This window comes from Moschus berezovskii, chromosome 26 (genome assembly GCF_049115385.1).
Source record: "Moschus berezovskii isolate FMDL1 chromosome 26, NW_MosBer_1.0, whole genome shotgun sequence".
Lineage (NCBI taxonomy): Eukaryota > Metazoa > Chordata > Mammalia > Artiodactyla > Moschidae > Moschus > Moschus berezovskii.
Window position 1 is genome coordinate 30,990,099 of NC_142485.1, and position 19,155 is coordinate 31,009,253.

Here is a 19,155-nt window from a genome sequence, read left to right on the forward strand (position 1 = left end):
AACCTCTCTCACGCTGAGATCTGGTTGTCCATTCCCAGGTCACAGTGGTACCCAGAGGGCCACGTGGGTCAAGAGCTTGACCCACCTCACTCATTCACAGCACCTACCTGGCAACCCCTCCGATCGGCAGACAAGTGAGAGAGAGGGCCCAGCATTTAAGACACGTGGCTTAGGCCACAGCCGGGGAGCAGTGGGGTAGGGGCAGGGCCCCTGCTGGGCAGGCTGCCCAAGGGGTGGCCTCCGTGCTGGTGGGGGTCTTTTAGCACCTCTCAAATCACTTCAGTTGGCAGTCCCTCCTCCTGTCCCCCCAGCTTAACTTGACTAACTACTTTCATTTTTAAAAACCTCCTTTCTGGTGGAGCTCCCTTTCGGGTTACTAATGCTATAAACAAGGAGTACCGGGAAGACTATTCGTCATCTGCTCATGGGTCAGAGCCAGCCAGGTAGGTGGCTGGGCCAAGGCGGGCACTGCCCCCGGAGGAAGTGACGCCCAGGCCCCCAGACCCACCACCTACCCCCTGGAAGGCTCCCTTTGGGAGGCTGCCAAGAGCCTGGAGCCTGGCCAAGTCAGGGGTAATGGCTCAGACTGCTTCGAGTCTCCCCTTCAAGTTCAAATGATAGACAAGGTCTCAGTCAAAAAAGTCTGTGTGTCACGGACAGCATTCAGGTGTCTGCAAGAAACAGAACTTGGGTCACCAGGAGACCTGGACGGCCAGAGGCACACATGGCACTTTGAGCATCAGAAAAATGTTCCTGTAAAGATGCTAGTTCACTTGGGGTCACAGGGACAACAATATTCAAAGTATTGATGTAAGATTAAAATAAGCCAAACACCCTCCCTCCCTCTCAAGAGACAGGTCTTAAGTTCACCCTCCAGACATAATGGCACTCGGGACTACTCAGATGGCGCAACAGTGAAGAATCCACCTGCCAATGCAGGGGTCACAGGAAATGTGGGTGTCATCCCTGGGTCAGGAAGATCCCCTGGAGGAGGAAATAGCAACCCACTCCAGTATTCTTGCCTGGAGAAGCCCATGGACAGAGGAGCCTGATGGGCTACAGTCCATGGGGTTGCAAAGAGTCAGACATGACTGAGCAAATGAGCACACATGCACAGCGTCACTCAAGTTTCTCAGAGGCCTTTGCAAAGGGGCACCAACTACCGCTCCGTCAAAGGCAAAGGCAGAGGCAATGGCTGGAGAGACTGGAAGCCGGGCTCCCAGGGCATGTGAGCAAGGACGTGCTGGGTCACAGAGCCCCGTGGTACCCGGTCCCTGGCCCTTCTCCCCAAAAGGAGACCTGGCCTGGGGCACACATACAGACCCCCTAGAAGGCAACTCAGCCTCTGGAAGCGCCATCAATAAGGAGGAGAAAAGAACCCGATGCCTCTTTCTTCTACCCCATCTTCTAAGACCTGACTGTGGTACCCGCTACCGCCTGTCCAAGATCAAAGCCTCTAGGAAGAGGAGGGGAGAGAGAGAAAGAAGGGAAGACCCTCTGTTTTTAAGAAAGCAATAACTGGGGGCAGATTCACGTCAGTGTATGGCAAAACCAACCAATATAATATTGTAAAGTAATTAGCCTCCAATAAAATAAATAAATAAAAATTAAAAAAGAAAAGAAAAAAAAAATAAAGTAATAACTGAAAGAACTGGAGGGACTTCCCTGGTGGTCCAGTGGCTAATACTCCTGGCTCCCTCTGCAGGGGGCCCCCGGTTCCATCCCTGGTTGGGGAAGTATTAATACTTCCTGCATGCCACAACCAAGAGTTTGCATGCCACAACTAAACAAAAACAAACAAAAAAAATCACAGACCACAATGAAGACCTGGCGCAGTTAATAAATAAATAAATATTTTTCAGTTTAACAAAAAAAGAACTGGAGCTCAGCTTCTTCACAATCCTCAACACATAGGGGCCCCGGATGACCACTGGGGCAGAATGCTGGCCAGTGAATGCGAAAACAGAGAACCACGTGAAGCCTGAGGAACAGGAGCTCTTGACATGTATGTGACTCCATTCTCGAGGACACACAGAAACCGAAGGCTCCCCACAGCGTGCAAACTCAACTGTAATGGAAAACCATACTCTCTGTGTATGTTTGTGCACGGATCTACAAATCGAGAGAAAACACTGGTAAAAGAGCTCTGGACAATTACTTGCAATGATAAGTATGCTTTTAAAACGCTCAAAAAAGTCATATAAGCTCATTCATAATCTCAGTCCTCCTGAGACTCTCTTGAGCTTTCGAGGAGTCAACCCGAGATGACAGCTGCTTCTGGAGAATTCTATAAATCCAATCTCTGGCCCCATGGCTCTCCCCTACTCTAAGAGACAGTACATACAAAAGACTTCCTTCTGCAGTTTTGACTGCATGGAGGGCTGGGGGTGCAGGTAAAAGCAGACACCGCCCCGCCCCAAAGAAAAGTGACTTGCGAAAGACTCACTTTTCCCAGGGAATGAGGACTTTCCCACAATGTCACCGACAAGCCAATATCCAACGACAGCTGTAGCCCAAGCGTGGGTAGCACGCACCCAGCCATTTTTTTTTCCTCTCTCAAGTCTCTGCAATCTGTTTCTTGCCATCTGCTAGGATGCTGGTGGAAGCCAGTCTGAGTCAGAGCACCCCTTCTCCAGGGAAGATGGAATGATGGAGCCACAGGCAAAGTGGGTCTCAGACATCCAGCCCAGGTGGGAAGAAAGGTGGGCTTTTGTACAACAAAAGACACGCACCTGGACCTCAGCTGGAAGGGAGAGCAAGTCCGGGGAACAGAGCTCATCCACACTCTCTGATGGAGATGACGTCATTCAAACTCTCTGCAGAGCACCGGGATTACCGTCCTGGGAAAACGAAGCCATTTCCAACTGGAAGGGTTGGGGGGGCGAAGGTGGGCAGCCTTGACGGCTTCGGGCTGATTCAACTATCACGCTGCCTGACCGTGGAGCTGCCCTGTGGAAGTTTTAGAAGCAGCACAATAATAATGGGGGTGAAACTAATTATATGCCTGATTGAAATAGCTCTCTTCCAAAGAACTCAAAAGCCTGTTCGCATACATTGTCTCATTCAGCCTTTCAACATACCTGCGAGACAGTAAAAAGAGTGGCATGATTCCGCCCACAGTATGTATGAAAACAATCCCAAATCATGGTGTTTCAGTAAAAAAGCTGCAGGTTGAGGGCAGCTAGCACAGCCCCTTAACAGTCAACAAGGCAGTCTTCAACACCCTTCTAAAATCTCAAACACTCTAAAAATCAAACCAGTCCTCCCCATTTTTACGTGTGCACAGTCCAAAAACGCTTACGGACAGATCTAAACAACGCACCAACGCGATGTGACATGCTGGGAAAAGACTTAAGATTCCCTTTGCATTCAAAATGAAGAGACAGCTTCCAAAAAACAAGTAACACTTTAAAAATCCAAGGAGAAACATTCACAGCTTAGACACAAATCTCAGAATGAGACGTTCTTGAATTTTTGGGTCTTCGGGTTGATGCCAGGGCTTCCAAGATTCTTCAGACTTTCACAGAAAAAAAGCAAATAGCAGAACCGCAAAGAGGACTGACTAATCTCATTAAGCAGATCTGAATTCCAAAGTGTCAGATACACAGATATTGAAGGGGAGAAAACACAGAATTAAAAAAAAACAAAAACAAGCAGACGGTCAATGAGCTGTGAGGACCAGAGACATCAATTTATGTGGGTTGATCTCGTTTGTTTACTCAGCTTTTGGCAAAAGCGGTCCCCTTACCCCAGCAACAGCTATATCATATGCTTCTTAGGTCACAACATACCCAGCTTCTAATTTAAAAAACCACCACTTCAAAATCTACAAGAGGCCCAGGCCCCTCCTGTTATTAATGTTAACTATGCCTTTCAGGTTTGTATTTCTTTCTTAAATTTTTGGAATACACTTGGGTTTTTTTTTTTTAAGTACATATAATGTTTATACATATTCTGGAATTTGATGATTACTTTGCCTTTGGGGTTTATACTTCCGTATAAGCCTAAACTGAAGATGTTTCTAGTAAATAAGTCATCTTGAGCATAATCCGAAGGGCTCCCCTTGATAACATGCTTAGTGTAAGTTCTTGTTCACCCATATAATAGGGTTTTTTATGCTGTAACCCTTTGTATTACATTATTGCATTCAGATACGAGGTACAAATGCTCATCCTCATGAAAGTAACTAACTTGGATACGTAAGCTCCACTATCTCTCTATTATAAACCCCTATTCCTGCAGTAAATTACAGCTGCGTTTTTTTTTTTTTCTTTTTGTATTGAATGTTTCATAAGAAGAGCTCACGGTCTGTCAGAGAAATTTTCCAAACGATAACTTATTACATAAGGAATTCATTTTTTTCCCCTAAAAAGAACTGGGCCTGAGGTGGTAGTTACAAGGCAGACTAATCGCAAGCAGATGTAAAAATACTTGCAAAAAGTAAAAAAATAATAATAATAAAATAAACTTTGTATGTTTCACTCCTTTAAAAAAAAAAAGTCAGATATGGCAGGCAGTAAGTTGGCCCCTGATTGTCATTAATTGCCATTATTATGTGCTGCTGATGGCTCCTAATGGCACTATTTTTCTGAGCAAGGGTTTTCGATTATTTTTCTGGCACAAAAACCTGTTCACATGTACCACAGTGTTCTCACACCAAAACTAAAGTGACTAGGAGATTAAAAGCAATTAGCGTAATTTTACTCACTGGCATGAGTCCGGAAAGTAGATCAGGACACACATTTTTCAAGGTTCAAAAACTTTTTCAAGTTTAGCAATTTGAAAAAAAAAGAGCAGGAAACGCCTATCAGAGGCACTAAAAAAAGACATGCCCTCTGAAAGGCAGCCAAGAAGAGGGCAAAGAATTCCTATGCCCTGAAGGGATTTCAGAGTCCTTAAAGAGAGAAAGACAGCTGAGAAAGAAAATAAAACAAAACCCCCAAGACCGTGGGCACAACTGGAGCGAAGACCTGGCCCCAAAGAGGTCCCGCGTCAGGGCGACGTGTGTGCTGAAGTTGTTTTCAGTCGTGTCTGTCTCTTTGCGACCCTACGGACTTAGCCCGCTGGGCTCCTCTGTCCGTGGGATTCTCCAGGCAAGAACACTGGAGTGGGTTCCCATGCCCTTCTCCAGGGGATCTTCCGACACAGGACTCTCTTCTTAAACCCAGGCAGGAACGGTGCCCGCTCCCCAGCGTAACAATCGCTGTGGCCTCCTTTTAGAGAAGACACAGAAGGAACCAGAGAAATAGAAAGCTCGTAAATAACCTGAGGCAAGCATGAAACACACCACATAAAACCAGTATCTGCGTGACATCTAGGTCTGAGTTTAACTTACAAGATAGAATCATGGAACCTTTTAAGCAAGAACGTTTTTACATTCGGGAAACTCCATGAATGTGGGCTTGCCAGGGAAAGAATAGCTGGAATTAATAAAAACGGTGAAATAAAGAATCCTTTTATATATTATTATAAATCATCTATACTTCAATAAAAGAAACAAGGTACTGTTAAATTTTTTTAAAGAATCCTCCCAGAAAGTACACTTTTATATTTTTAAGAATAAAGTTTCATCCACAAACAAGGTCCTATGAACAAGCAACTCCACTCTTAATGTTGTAACAATGGAAACCCTCCCTGCTTAATGTAATGACTGAAATTCATAATTATGACGTTGAAAGACTTAGCATGCTAGAAATGCCATGAAGATCATAATCACGTGATACACGACTATTCAAAGAAAGACTCTTAAATCTCTAAAGATTCTTCTTATTAAACAGGTTACTCTCACTCTCATATATCAGATATGTACACAGGTGTTCTTTGACTTAAAATTTTATAAACCACAATCCACTGTAGAAGGCACTGTCCCAGGAAACAATGTTATAAATGATAATGCATGTCACAGTCCAGAGTACAAAAAGCCAAAATGGCCCCTAATGGCACCCCACTCCAGTACTCTTGCCTGGAAAATCCCATGGACGGAGGAGCCTGGAAGGCTGCAGTCCATGGGGTCGCTGAGGGTCGGACACGACTGAGCGACTTCACTTTCACTTTTCACTTTCATACATTGGAGAAGGAAATGGCAACCCACTCCAGTGTTCTTGCCTGGAGAATCCCAGGGACGGTGGAGCCTGGTGGACTGCCGTCTATGGGGTCACACAGAGTTGGACACAACTGAAGTGACTTAGCAGCAGCATGAGAGTATTAATGTACTACTCTGGTGAGCTAGCCCATCAAAGGCACCTTAATCATACTATGGTTCTAGCTGTCTAGTTCTAGTACATTCTATAATAGCACACAGCTTGGAGATGCTAGTGCTCTGATATCACAGCTGCATGAAGAATGAAATTGGGTGGGTAGTTTAGTCTAAAAATGCATTCACTACTTTAAAAGATTCTTTCCTTTGCAAATGAGTGCTGAGCTGCTCAAAATCAACTCATAAACAAATGTTGGTGAAGATTTCCATATCACATTGTGGACTGTCTGTTTAAAAGTTGTCCTCTGTTAATCAGAGGCCATTCCTTGGTCTGGCCATAATAATGCCTGAAATAAATACATCACAACATCACACACACACAGAGCAAGGAAAAGCAAACCATCTTCAGGATTCCTTTAGACTGAGGAACGATTTTTAAATAGCTTATCAATGTTTTTCAAGTATAGGAAAACTTCCAGAGAATGGTCTTTTAAGTAGCTTTAAATAGTCACCGACTGTTTCTATTTATACAATTATATAATCTAATAAGCCTTTTCACAAATTCCAAAAATAACTCTAGTCCAACTTTTGCCCAATTAATTATAAAATTTTAAATTATTAAAGCCAAAATGAATAAAGATTGATTCTGAGTTAACAAATTAACGATGTGATAAATGACCATTCTAAGTATTCTGATAGTTACTCCAAATTCCATCTCTACCGATTTAATCTAAGGAACGACAACATTTCTTATTTTCAAACTATGTAATCATGTGGTATATAGATTCAATAATACAAATTACCTCCGACGATAAAAATATAACTTAGCAAGTTGAAAAGGTGATAATTATAGCTTTTAACCTTCATGGGATTCCTATGGCTACAGTAAAAAAAGAGCTTAGAAATAACTTAGAAACAGCTGTCTCTACCCCATCAATCTATATGTGCCATTGATACCAGACAGTTTTGGAATAGCTTTCAAAGATAGTTTCTAGCCACCTTTAATTACTTTGACTGCATTTTAAGTAGTAGGTTCTATTTTTGCATTGTCTATTTTCTTTGCTTTTGGTGGCAAAACTGTTGTAAGATAACAGAAGAACATGTTTTCCATTTGTCATAGACACTAAAAACAGCCTGCATCCCACAGTGCTGGTAAACTTTATTTTCACAAACCAGAACCTTCACATCGCACATAAAAACATAACCAGTGTCTTTCAGTTGTTTAAAGTTATAGAAAATCACCTGAACTTCTGAGAGCTACCTTCTCATCTGTTACCGTGAGGTATAATACCAAAGTCAAATGAACTTGGGGAAATCCCAAAACCTCAACTAAATCCCAAAGATTCAAGAGTATTCACTGTATCATATTAAAGACATTTTCATGGACAAGAGGAGAGAAGGGGGGAAAAATGGCTTACTTTTAATAAAAGGATTTCCTTTTTTTAATAAAAGGGTTTACTCTTAACAAAAGTTTGTGCGTGCCTGCGAAATCGCTTCAGTCGTGTCCGACTCTGTCCATGGGATTCTCCCGGCAAGAATACTGGAGTGGGTTGCCATGCCCTTCTCCAGGGTATCTTCCTGATCCAGGGATCCAACCCGTGTCTCTTATGTCTCCTGCACTGGCAGACAGGTTCTTTACCACTGGAGCCACCCGGGAAGCCTGCCAAAAGGGTTTACTCTTAATTAAGGCAGAAAATTCACTTAAGCCAGGTACCTTATGCCCACTCTTTGGAAGTTTTGCTACATTCCATAAGGTCTTGAACTGGAGGGAAAAGTTAGCATTGCTGCATGCAGGAGAGAAACTGGGCATGTGAATCCTTCCTGGCCATCAGGAACTCCGTGCTTCTGGAAAAGCCTCCCCGCAGTGTGATTATCCATCCCTTGTTTCCCTGAACTTTTCCTGTGTACCTGAGCCACCTTCACCTCACGGATGACCTTCGTCTTTGCAGAAGGTCCTGCCAGCTCACCAGGCCGCCTGGATACCCTAGGAAGATTCAGATCTGTCTTTCATTATCCAACCCATAGGTACAGGAAGGACTTACAGCCACGGCTATTGCAGATTCTGGTGACTTCTCTAAAAATGTCACTACACTTGACTAGCAAAACAGCTTCTGTGATTTATTGGCCTGATATCCAAATGTTTTCTTAACATTTCACCTCGGATGTCACTGCCAGAGTGCAGTCACGGAGACAGAGATGCTAAAAGAGAGGCCTTCGGGTAAACACAGATTGCCAAGCAAGAATCCTAGACATGAGGCACACTCCAGTGTTTGAGAGGCGTATTAATTTCATGCCCTAGCCTACAGATTCCAAACAACATGAATGAAAAGCTGAAGGAGTTCTGACTCCTCTTTCTGCCTCCCCACCTCTCTGTGGGTGCTGTAGAGATAAATTGGTGATAAACTGCTTCCCCGTCTGTTACCCTCTATGGGTCTGTGAGATGTCCAGAGGAGAGGCTATTTCCCTCTGTATCTCCTGAGCTCAGCACAAAAAATGGACCAGCAAAGGGGCCAAGTGATCATCAATGGAGTAAAAGTAAAGGCAGAAGCCAAGCATTAACGACATGAGACAAGAGCCTGGGTGGGAGACACACCCCAGGTTCCTAAAGGAAAATCTGCTCTCCTGATGACAAAGGACAGATAATGGCCAGTCCCACTGCAAAGCAGGATCTTGGTTGGCTGAGCCACTGTTCTGAGCCTGTGACCTTTAATGATTATCTGATCAAGAAAGCTCATTTGGCAACACTGCCCTCAGAACTCCTGTCCAAAAAGTGACATGGATGCTGGGCACTCACCACGTTGACCTTTGCTCCCTGGGCTCTTGGGCTTAATAAGTTCTATTCTTTCACCCTCTCTTCCTGTACTGTATTTTTGAAATTGCTCTGTAAACCCTCAGTAAAGAGTCTCAGTAGGTTTTAAAGACAATCTGGGAGTTTCAGAATCAATCAGGATCTTCGTGGAATTTCCTAAAGTGCTATCAGGAAATGAAAATGGAGGTTTAGAGAAAAACTGTTTTCCAAAAGTTTGAGAGATGTGCCCATGGCATGCATATGGAATGAATACATTCCTATCTTAATTTACTCTAAAATCGACCAAATTGTTTATAGGCAGCTATAGAGTCGAAACACAGTGATAGAAAGTGTAGTCACTGATTCCTGACACATAAAATAGCCCCCATTCATGGAAAACAAAGAACTAACAGCAAAAGACAGCTTTTCTTTCTTTCCTTTAATTTGCACCACAGATAGCAAACATGAGGATGAATTGCTTCAACTCTAGATATTGTTGGTTTACAAAATAAAGTACACTAATCGTTTCATATACTTAGAGTAGACTTATAGTACCTGCCCCCAACTAACCAGAAGGTAATATGCTATACCCTTTCAAGTGAGTGCAGAGTCTCAGTCGATCAAGACTACAATAAAATAAAGTCTAATTTACAACCAAATTGGCAGTCCAAATATACTAGTCATAAGAAAACAAACTTCAAAGACTTCTACTGACAACCAGAAGGTCCAGGTGATTAAATGCTTACACATGCCTAAATTTTGCTCTGTTCCTAGATTTCTCAATATTAAAGAAAAGTTCAATGTAAAACAGAGAGCAATAAGAAGGGTACAAAATGCAAAAGGGTGCAAAGAAGGTGCAAAATGCCACGAATTGAAATAATATGTTTCTCAGTGTAAATAATCTGTTAGATTCTCAACTCACTTTTGTCCGGGAGCATGCTTCAATCAACAGTAGGATGAAATGACAGAGTAGCACAAACATATGTGCATTAACATGTGTAAAACAGACAGCTAGAGGGAGCCAGGGAGCCCGGCTTGGTGCTCTGCAATGACCTAGATAAGTGGGATGGGGTGAAGGGTAGGAGGGAGGCTTAAGAAGGAAGGAATATATGCACACATATAACTGATCCACACTGTTGTACAGCAGAAACTAACACAACACTGTAAAGCATTACACTCCACTTTTAAAAACTCAGAATCTGTGTTTTAACATGATTCCCAGGAGACTCAGATATACATTAGTTTGAGAAGTACTGGGAAAAGAGAAAAAAAAATGCTATAAGAAACCAAAGATAAATCTTACAGATCAGATACTGAATTCAGAATGAGAGTAACAATCTGATTCAAAACTCACAGCTGCTCTAACATTATCACCATTGAGCACAGAGGTCACTAGTCACACCTCAAGTGTTGTCAAGATGTTGTGCTCAGGTTAAATCTGATTCACCAGCAAATCTAACAACAGGTGAAAAACTGCAAACTCCTTTATGCTTCCTTCCTCTGTTAGCTATGATTATGCTTGTGCTAACAGGAAACAGTGACAATACTGCAAACTATAGTAATCTATAATCTGGAAAAAACTCATCATTCTATGAAATGACAAACTGCATGCCAGAAAAAATTATACGAAAGTGAATCTTATCTAAAGGTGACATTTCTCTGGGAGACCCACCTGGCCCTGCTCTTCACGATGCCACAACTTCCAGCAAAGTTCCGTGAGGTCGAGTCATCCTAAAAGGAACCACCCCTGGTCCTGTCTCTCTCTCAAGGGTTTGGTCCTACAGTCAGAACTCTTTCTCTTTCTGTCCTGAGTGATGGCTTCCTGGAACTTTAAAGCTTTGTAGATTGCTCGGTCAGTCAAGTTTTCCCAGAGAAGCTGAGATTTGTTAGAGGTGCAGAAGAAAGAAAGAAAATAAAGCATTCTAGATTTGCTAGGAAAGATCACTGGATCCATGGGGAAGAGAGGGAATATCATGAGAAGATATGGAGAAATAAAAAGGTTTTCAGGATGATTATAATACAATTAGTTTTACTGGGACAGATAGTCAAAGGGGTAATGGTATATAATGCTACAGGAATAATTAAGGAAAGCACAGGTTGAGATGTTTGGGTCTGATGCGAAGAGGGATTTGCAGGATAACACTCCTCTAAGATGCTATTAAAGGGGCTGAGGTAGAGGTTCAGTAGTTATACAAGTTAGGAAAACACTGCTCTGTCTCCCTTCTGGAGATTAACAATGCACATTAGACTATTAAAGGCACTGAGAAGTCCTGCAGTAAAAAGCCCTATTTACCTCTGTTTCTTCATATTTCAAAAATTTTGTGTTGAGAACCTACTTGAAGAAGTGCTGAACTCCAGGCAGAGGATTAAAATAAAGGAATGTTTTAAAAAGGGTAGACCACAGAGTTATGAAAATGAAAAAGACAACACAGTTGGGGCTGGAACCAGGAAACAGGGAGAAACACAAGTAACAGGAGACGTGAAAATCTGTGAGAAATTATAAAGTTGAAGCTAGAAGTGAATCAGGCACTTTTCCACAAACTCTTGCCAGAATTCAGGAGGGTTTCTGTGAACATCTATCAAAAACGTTTCCTGCGACTTCAGTTATAGTTTTGCAAATCCCTGGGTAAGAGCAGGGAAAAAAAAATTAAAAGAAGAGGAATCAGTATGCAACCAGGTAGAAAAGATTGCAAGCGATCTACAAATGGACTCTTTTCCACGTACATAGACATGCTTGTAGACGATAATCCAAAATCAAAGCCTTGCGTGGTTGAGAACGTTTATCTCTTAAACCAGTTAAGACTGGTTCCGGCTTTGACAACCAAGAATCCAGAAGTACAAGCCCATCCCGGCACCAGAGTAATAGAAACGCTGTGAGTTCAAAGGGCAAAGTAATTAACGTGAGTGTTCAAAACATGAGTGGATTTATGATTTTTCAACACTTCGAATCTCCGTTTATCCAGGTTCTTCATGCTAAGCATATGGAAGTGCTTTACAGATGTGGTTTCTAATCCTTTCACAGAGACGGGAGTCTCAGGAAATAATTGGACTCTTTCAAGAGACCATTTAGTAAACACTAAATAGCACCTCTCCGGGCTGGTATTTCTGAATGGCATTCCCAGAACTGACCCAGATGTTGATGGATGCTGCATATAAAGAGGAGCTCTGTGGCCAGGGGTGGGGAATGGCTGGGTTAACGTATTTCCCACTGCAGAATTTCTCAGAGTCTTTGCAACATTTGTCACTGGCACTCTGCAGGAGTGAGGGGGGTGCTATGCACCATGTCCACAGTTACTCAACAGGCACCCCTTGTTTCATGAGCACTGTTTGACTGATGCTCCACAAATAACCTTTTGGAGACACAAGAGTCCTCGGCCCTTGCAGGAGTCAACTGGGTTTTTAGGCAAGAAGATTCTGGGCTATTATGACAAACAGAATAGCTGGGATCCCAAACCAGTCTGTTCTAATGGTAAAATTCACACGTGTTCCACTAAACCCTGCTTAAAGGCACTTCTAAACTCCGGACTGGTACCCTGAGGTGTCCTGATCCTTCCCTAGGACCTCTCCTACCTAGAGATTGTCACAGGCCAAGGGTGACTGACACTTCCGTCCCTCATCCTCCCAGGTACCTATGAACTTCACAGCCAGGCGAACTGCACCTTTGCATTGCATCAATCACACCAGAAATGGTCGAGTCAGGTGCAAAGGCAGATAGCAGGCAGGAAGGGCTCTGTTGGCCCCAGAGTCGCAGGGGTGGGAGGCCCTGCCAAGGTGAAGAGACGGCCCCCTCTCATCTGGAGGTGGGGGGTGGTCTCTGGACTCCCCCCTGGGGATGGACCAGGGGGCTCATGTCTCCTCCTGAACATGAAACCTGACCACGTTCTGGTGTTTCTCCCCAGGACACTTAGAACTGCTCTGAAAGAATAGCGCTTCCACTTAGAGAGATCTGGCAAAACAAGCAGCCGTGGGGAGAAAACACACTTTGATTGTTTTTCCCCCAAACAACGACGCGCATCCCTGCACGCGTGTTTCGTAACAACAACTGCAAACGATCTGTTTCTCCAAAGAGTGGGTCACCTTGGAGGGATTAGCCTGGCTGCCAAAATAAGATCCCTCTGCAAACGACTCGTGGTAGCACAGTCGGGTTTCTACAGGAAGGAGCTTGGCAGGCCAGCGCTGCTGTAAAGGCCCCCGCTTACACCCAAGGAAACCCAGAGAGAAATGGAACTGTTTGCTTTTCCTTCCATGCGTCTGACAGATTCCCCCAGTTTCTATGGGGGTTTATTATAAAGGTGTCAGACCCGATCAGAAATTTGATGGCAACCACACATTATCAAATAAATAAAAAGAACCCTCTTTTGTCCTACCTTTGAAGTTTTCTTACGTTACTCTGAATAGCAGCCCCCTCTGCCAAGTTTCATGTTTCTTGCATAATGAGATATATTCTAATTAGCATATCACAAATATTCCTGATCTTCTTTACCCTTCCGGATACATTTTTAAATGTTTCTTTTAAAATACATCAGGATTTTTTTACACCCTGGATAGAGGCAGGAGAATTAAAGAAATGTGTCAGTTCAATTCTCGGTTTTTTTTTTTCTTTCAACAAAACTACAATGAGGCATGGGACAGTGGAAAGGTCATAGGACTTGGAAGCCAGAAATCCCAATTTTTGGTTTTGGCTGAGCTGCTGATTAGCTGCATCACTTTGGACAAATTGCTTCACCTATGATTGCCTCAGTTTCCCTTTCTGTAAAATGAAGAGGTTGGACCAAATGCAGTCCTTCACAGTTTAAAACACTGTGATTCTATTTGTGAGGACTGAATAATTTCTTGTCTCCTTGTTCAAAAACTGGAGCAAGTTATCTTTTTTGAGTTAAAAATTCACAATGAGTGGCTATAGACAGCAAGAAGGGATGTGATTTTTAAAACAGAGATATTTAATTATGGAAAGATGTATTACCTTTGAACAGCAAATAGGGTTTTCACTTCTTCCCCCAGAAAGGTATAGTTATAGGTTAACCTAGCTTTAATGTGTTTACAAGTGTGTAAACACACACACACTTTCTAGTTTGCATTTATATCAGTAAATAAAACTGACATGAATTAATCCTAATAAAAGAAATACTGTGACAATGAAAATAAAGTCTCAGACACCATACAGGCTTTGTAGTCTCTTTCCAGACTAGGAAAAAACAAATCCAGTCAGTTCAATGAAATCATCTGGATTGCCCAGTAATATCTGGGTTTCCAGATCTGACTTAACAATATCAAAATCATAAAAACACAGAACTTGATCTTGGTTTCGACCATGATTTCCTGGGGCGCCACAGCCATGCTGTGCCTCACCATTTAGCTGGCTTGATCGGAACTGTCTGCTGGGCAGACTGACACCTTCCTGCAGAGGCCCTCCCTGCCCCAGGCCTGCCATCTCTTTTTTTTTTTTGCTACAGCCACACCCACAATCCGGCTCCCCACCTTCCTTCCAAGGACTTTCCATCCTCCATGCCCCATCCTCTCTGACCACCAGCTTAACTTGGTAAGTGCTGTTGCACTTCAAGTCAGGCTCCAAAGTCACCCCATAGAGCCCTCTGCCCCCGCGGCCGGCACCGTGGTCCTGCCCCCTTGCATCTGCATGCTGACACAGCTGTCAAACACTCTCACCAGGCAGCAGCCAGGGCTGGGGTGGGAGGAGGGGCCTGGTCACACCGGCAGCCCCAGGAAACCGGATGGCAGTGAAAGGAGAGAATGGATGCAGGAAGAAGCAAGATGCTGGTGCCAGGTGCCAGGTCCCGCCATCACCCCAAAGCCCCACCGTCCTGCAAGATGTACGGTAACCACCAAAATGTGGCCTAACCTTATTCCTGACGAGGAAAGGAATGCTGAAGGCTGACCAAGTCAGAAAAACCTCTTTACATAAACAGGAAGGGGTGTGTGTGTGTGTGCGCGCGCGCGTGTGTACACACACACACACACACACACGTGCGCGCACATTCAGGCAACAGACAGCCACTGATGGTTTTTTGCTTGAAAGAATAGCAAGAATAAAAAATGTTTTAAGAAGATGACCTAGCAGCAGTGCACCAAGGCATTGAAGTAAGTGTAGACATTAAAGTCCTAATTATTTCAAATCCTTATGCAGCCATGGAAAATCATTACAAATAATTATACAAATATAATACAAATAATTTTATTTAAAGATGTCGGGGAATGAACATTTATTGGCTAAATACAAAAAAGCAGGCTCCAAAACAATATAGAGAATAGAATCACAGTTTGTAAGATAGCTTTCCCATTGTCACATATGAGAATATTCCGATGTATAGAGAGAGTGCAGAGAAAAGTTCGGGAGGTTAAATATCAGAGTTGTAACAGGAATGTTATCTGTGGATGAGGCATGTGAGTTTTCCCTTCTTCCCTTTGTTCACCTGCATTTTCTAAAATTTTTCCACCAAGAACATGAACCACTGGGGTAATTTCTGTAAATCTCCTCTGAATCGGCAAATAGCCCATTTATAAACATTAAAGAGGGCAGGAAAGTGGTGAGGATTTGGCCGCCGGCAGTGGCCATGGGAACAGAAAGTCAGGAGCAGAGTTGAGAGTGATTGCAGGGGACCCGCTGACAGCAGTGGGCGAGCGACTGGGTGAGGAGCTGGAGGGAAATCTGAACCCTGCGTGATGCCCAGATTTCCAGCCTAAGGGGGTGCGGGGACGCGCTGGCTGCATGGCCTGAAAGCAGACAGTACGGGGCACACTTGGAGGAAAAGATCACTTCCTCTTAGACGTGGTGTGGTGGAGGTGGTGAGAGGTCACCAGGAGAGACCATTCCCTCTTCATCCAAGAGAGACTGAAGTTCAAGAGAGAGGTCAGGGGTCCAGGGGGCTGTGAGTTTAGAACTCATCCCCCAGGTCAGGTCAGGTGCCCCCCACAGATTCCCACAGGAGGCGCAGCACCCCCCGCTCGGGGCGGCTCCCCAACAATAATGACGTGAACTGTGTACCTGTCTCTCTGCCTCCCTGGACCACAAACTCCAGGAGGCAGGCATCACGAGTAGGGTCAGCATTCCACCCTCCATGTCTAAAGGGAGAGTAGGCTCTTAACACACACTGGAAAAGTGGATGACTGAGTCCTCTATAGCGACAGCTCAAGGAGGTGAGCGGATAAACCCAAGGGCAAGAATAAGGAGACAGGTAGGCCTGAAACTTGGGAAATAATCATGGGAGCGTGGGCGGGAGTAGCACTGCCAACAAAACGCATGCAAAAAGAGATGCCAAAACAAGAACAGTGCAACTTTCCAGAAACCAAGGACGGGGAGACACAAAACAGAACAGGGGACCAACCACAACCCGGGGGCTAAGAGCTAGAGGAAGCAGGGCTAAGAAAAACGTCCAGCATCCCGAGGTTACTGGTGATTCCAGGGAGAATCATTTCAGGAAGAAAGGACAATGAAAGTACAACTGTGTTTTTAAGTAGCGTGTGAAGAGGTGGCGGCACAGAGCTCCAGGAGAAGCCGAGTCAGGACCGGACTTTGCATCTGAGAGGCGGGTGCCTGACACGTTAGCACGAGGGAGGCACAGGATCAGCTGCCGCAGGAGTTGGCCGGGCGGGAAGAACCTCATAGGAGGCAGGGGGATTCCTGCTGAGGCAGATGAGGAGGAGGCCTGGCTGGGTACCTGTCCTCTGAACTCCTGCCACAAAGGGCCAGCACCACACGATCTGGCTCCAATCCTATGCTCACAGTATTCGCTGCTGTTTCACGTGCCTCCCTTCTCATTCAGATGGCACGGACCAAGCCTTCAGGGCTTCCCACAGCAAATTCTCCATGAAAGCTGGCAGCTGACTGCTTCAAGCTTAGAGGATAAGTACCAAAGAGAACACAGCTCCAACATGAACACAGGATGCAATCACTTCTTGGCAGACACTGCTGCAAAGAAAAGGACTATTTTTAAAGTAACACTGTGACACCTCCCTTCCCTTTTTCCCTAAGAGCAAAACTCTCCACTATTCTCGGGCAAGGGCATCATCAAGCCCCAGGGTCGATGCCGGCTACCTGCAAGGCGACTACTCTATGATGATTCTGGACCATCCTGCCATCAGCTGCAAGTCAGTCAGGGACAGATGGCTGAGGGCCTCTGCGGCTTCTGTGAAGGCAGACCCCCAGGATGTCCTTCTTGTTTTGGATGGAGACATAGCTCCTAGGACTGGCCTGCTCGGGTCCAAGGGTGCAACACTTAGGACATTTCCAATGAGGTACATTTCTGCAGCAAGACTCCACCAATCCGGGAGCCCCCAGTGAGGCCAGGAATGAAGCTCTAGAACGGGAAGCTGACTCAGAACAGACCTGCCAAGGCAGCTACCAGCTTCAGTGAGGCTTGCCCCGCTTTTGACCCATATCAGAGCAGCTGGGACCCAGGATTTGTGTGATGAACTCAAGATTCCTAGCGAGCTGGCATCACTAAGCAGCAAAAATGCCAAATGTCACTTCAAAAAGAAGGCAGGATGGAGGTGAAGGGCCCGCCTGTGCACTCCACACACACCCCTTCAGACAAATCATTAACATTCCTCAACACACCATTCCAACCATACCTTCTGCTCAATACGACCTTGTTGCTCACAAGTGTTTTGCAAGAGGAAAAATCAACCATGCCAATTTAGCACTTTTTCTCTGAAGCTTTAAGATGCTTACACAGATATTTTAAAATGTTATAAACATATTCATAAATTTTATCAAAGATTTTCCTGCACTGAGATATTTTTGAAAGGTTTGCTAAACATGCCCATTGGTTTTTCTTCAAGAAGGAGCCAAGATTTCCAAGCCACTCTAGCTGTAAGTTACACTTTCCAGCAAGAAAAAAAATGAACATGTGGAAATTATATGAATGTTTTTAGGACACTGGGGTCCATTTAATATATTGAAGCAATAATTTATCAAATAGGACCCAAGAGTCCAGAAAGCCTTGTGAGCCCGTTCACATATGCTAAATTACTCCTCTGAGACTGGTCCATGAACCAAGACTCTGCGTCATTAATTAAAGAAATGGATTGGGCTGTCCTAACACGAAAGAACACCCTGCAGCGGGAGAGACTCGTATACACACTTTAATTGCAAAATGAACATTGGGATGAATAGTTTTCAGAATTAAGCACAATGTGTGCGATTCAATGTCGTTGCAAACCTAGGGTTCAACAGGTGTGGGACCCTTCCCTCATTTCAATTTGGCCAAACACTTCATATTAAATTATTCTGAGAATTTAAGGTGACTGAAGAAAAACACTGCAGAGAAGAATGTCTTGCTAAACATTAAGATTTCCAGGCTTGCAAGGAAAGCACAGATCTAGCCATGGAATATTTCATCTCCAGGAAACTAGTCTAAGAGCTAAGATTTTAATGTTGCCAAACTGCAGCCGAGAACTGCCAAGTGTTATACGAAATTCGTATGCACGTTGAAAAAAAAATACTCCCTGTTTATAAACAATCTTTCATATGTGTTGGATAGAGAAGCACTCAGTGACAATTAATTGGCTGACTTCTACAATCTGTCATTAATTGCTGTTTTCAAGTTAGAATCATCCCATTAAATTTTATTCTCAGCGCTACATATCAAAAGCCATTTACAAGTTTCTCTTTCTCAATGAGATGTCAAATAGTTTATCTAATGGTCCCACTGACATAGTATTTAATTCTTTCATGTAAACATTTTAGATAAACAGGCCTCTCTTATTCACTAGTTGTTATTTTAAAACAGACATTCTCCTTTTATAAAAAGGAATAACCCATCTCCCCTCTTGCCACTCCCATCCCCAGCCCCACTCACTGAATCTCGCTTTTCAAGGGCTAGACTTTACAAGTTGAGGTCTCAGATCTCTGAACAAACATCAACCCTGCTTAAAGCACACACAGTCTGAAACTTTTTGTGTTTTATATTTAGTCTCTGTATAGGTTTCAACTGAAGAGAATGCAGCTGTTGGCTCAAATTATAATGTCAGTCAACGTGAGGCAGGAAATTAATCCAAAAATATTTAAAGACTGGCTCATCTGAAAGTACCTTCTTCTGGATAATAAACAGAAAAATACGAGCTAACTGACAGGTGACAGCAAGAGCCTATCAATTCATGACCCAAATACTAAAATGTGCTTCACCATGATCTTTCCACAACTTTCTGGAAAGAA

General features: G+C 43.9%; 1 protein-coding gene across 7 annotated transcripts in view; it reads right to left on the minus strand.

Moving 5' to 3' along the window:
* The window catches only part of STOX2 (storkhead box 2), a 193,281-nt gene that overhangs the window by 125,155 nt on the left and 48,971 nt on the right, over positions 1–19,155 (minus strand). The window contains exon 1 of one of the 7 annotated variants that reach the window (XM_055416391.2): positions 4,709–13,581. The exons of 5 other annotated variants lie outside the window; for them this stretch is intronic. The gene's annotated coding sequence lies outside the window, so the exon portion shown is untranslated. Of the gene's footprint in view, positions 13,582–19,155 lie in introns of those variants that run through there. One more of the 7 variants, XM_055416387.2, reaches the window with a different exon arrangement.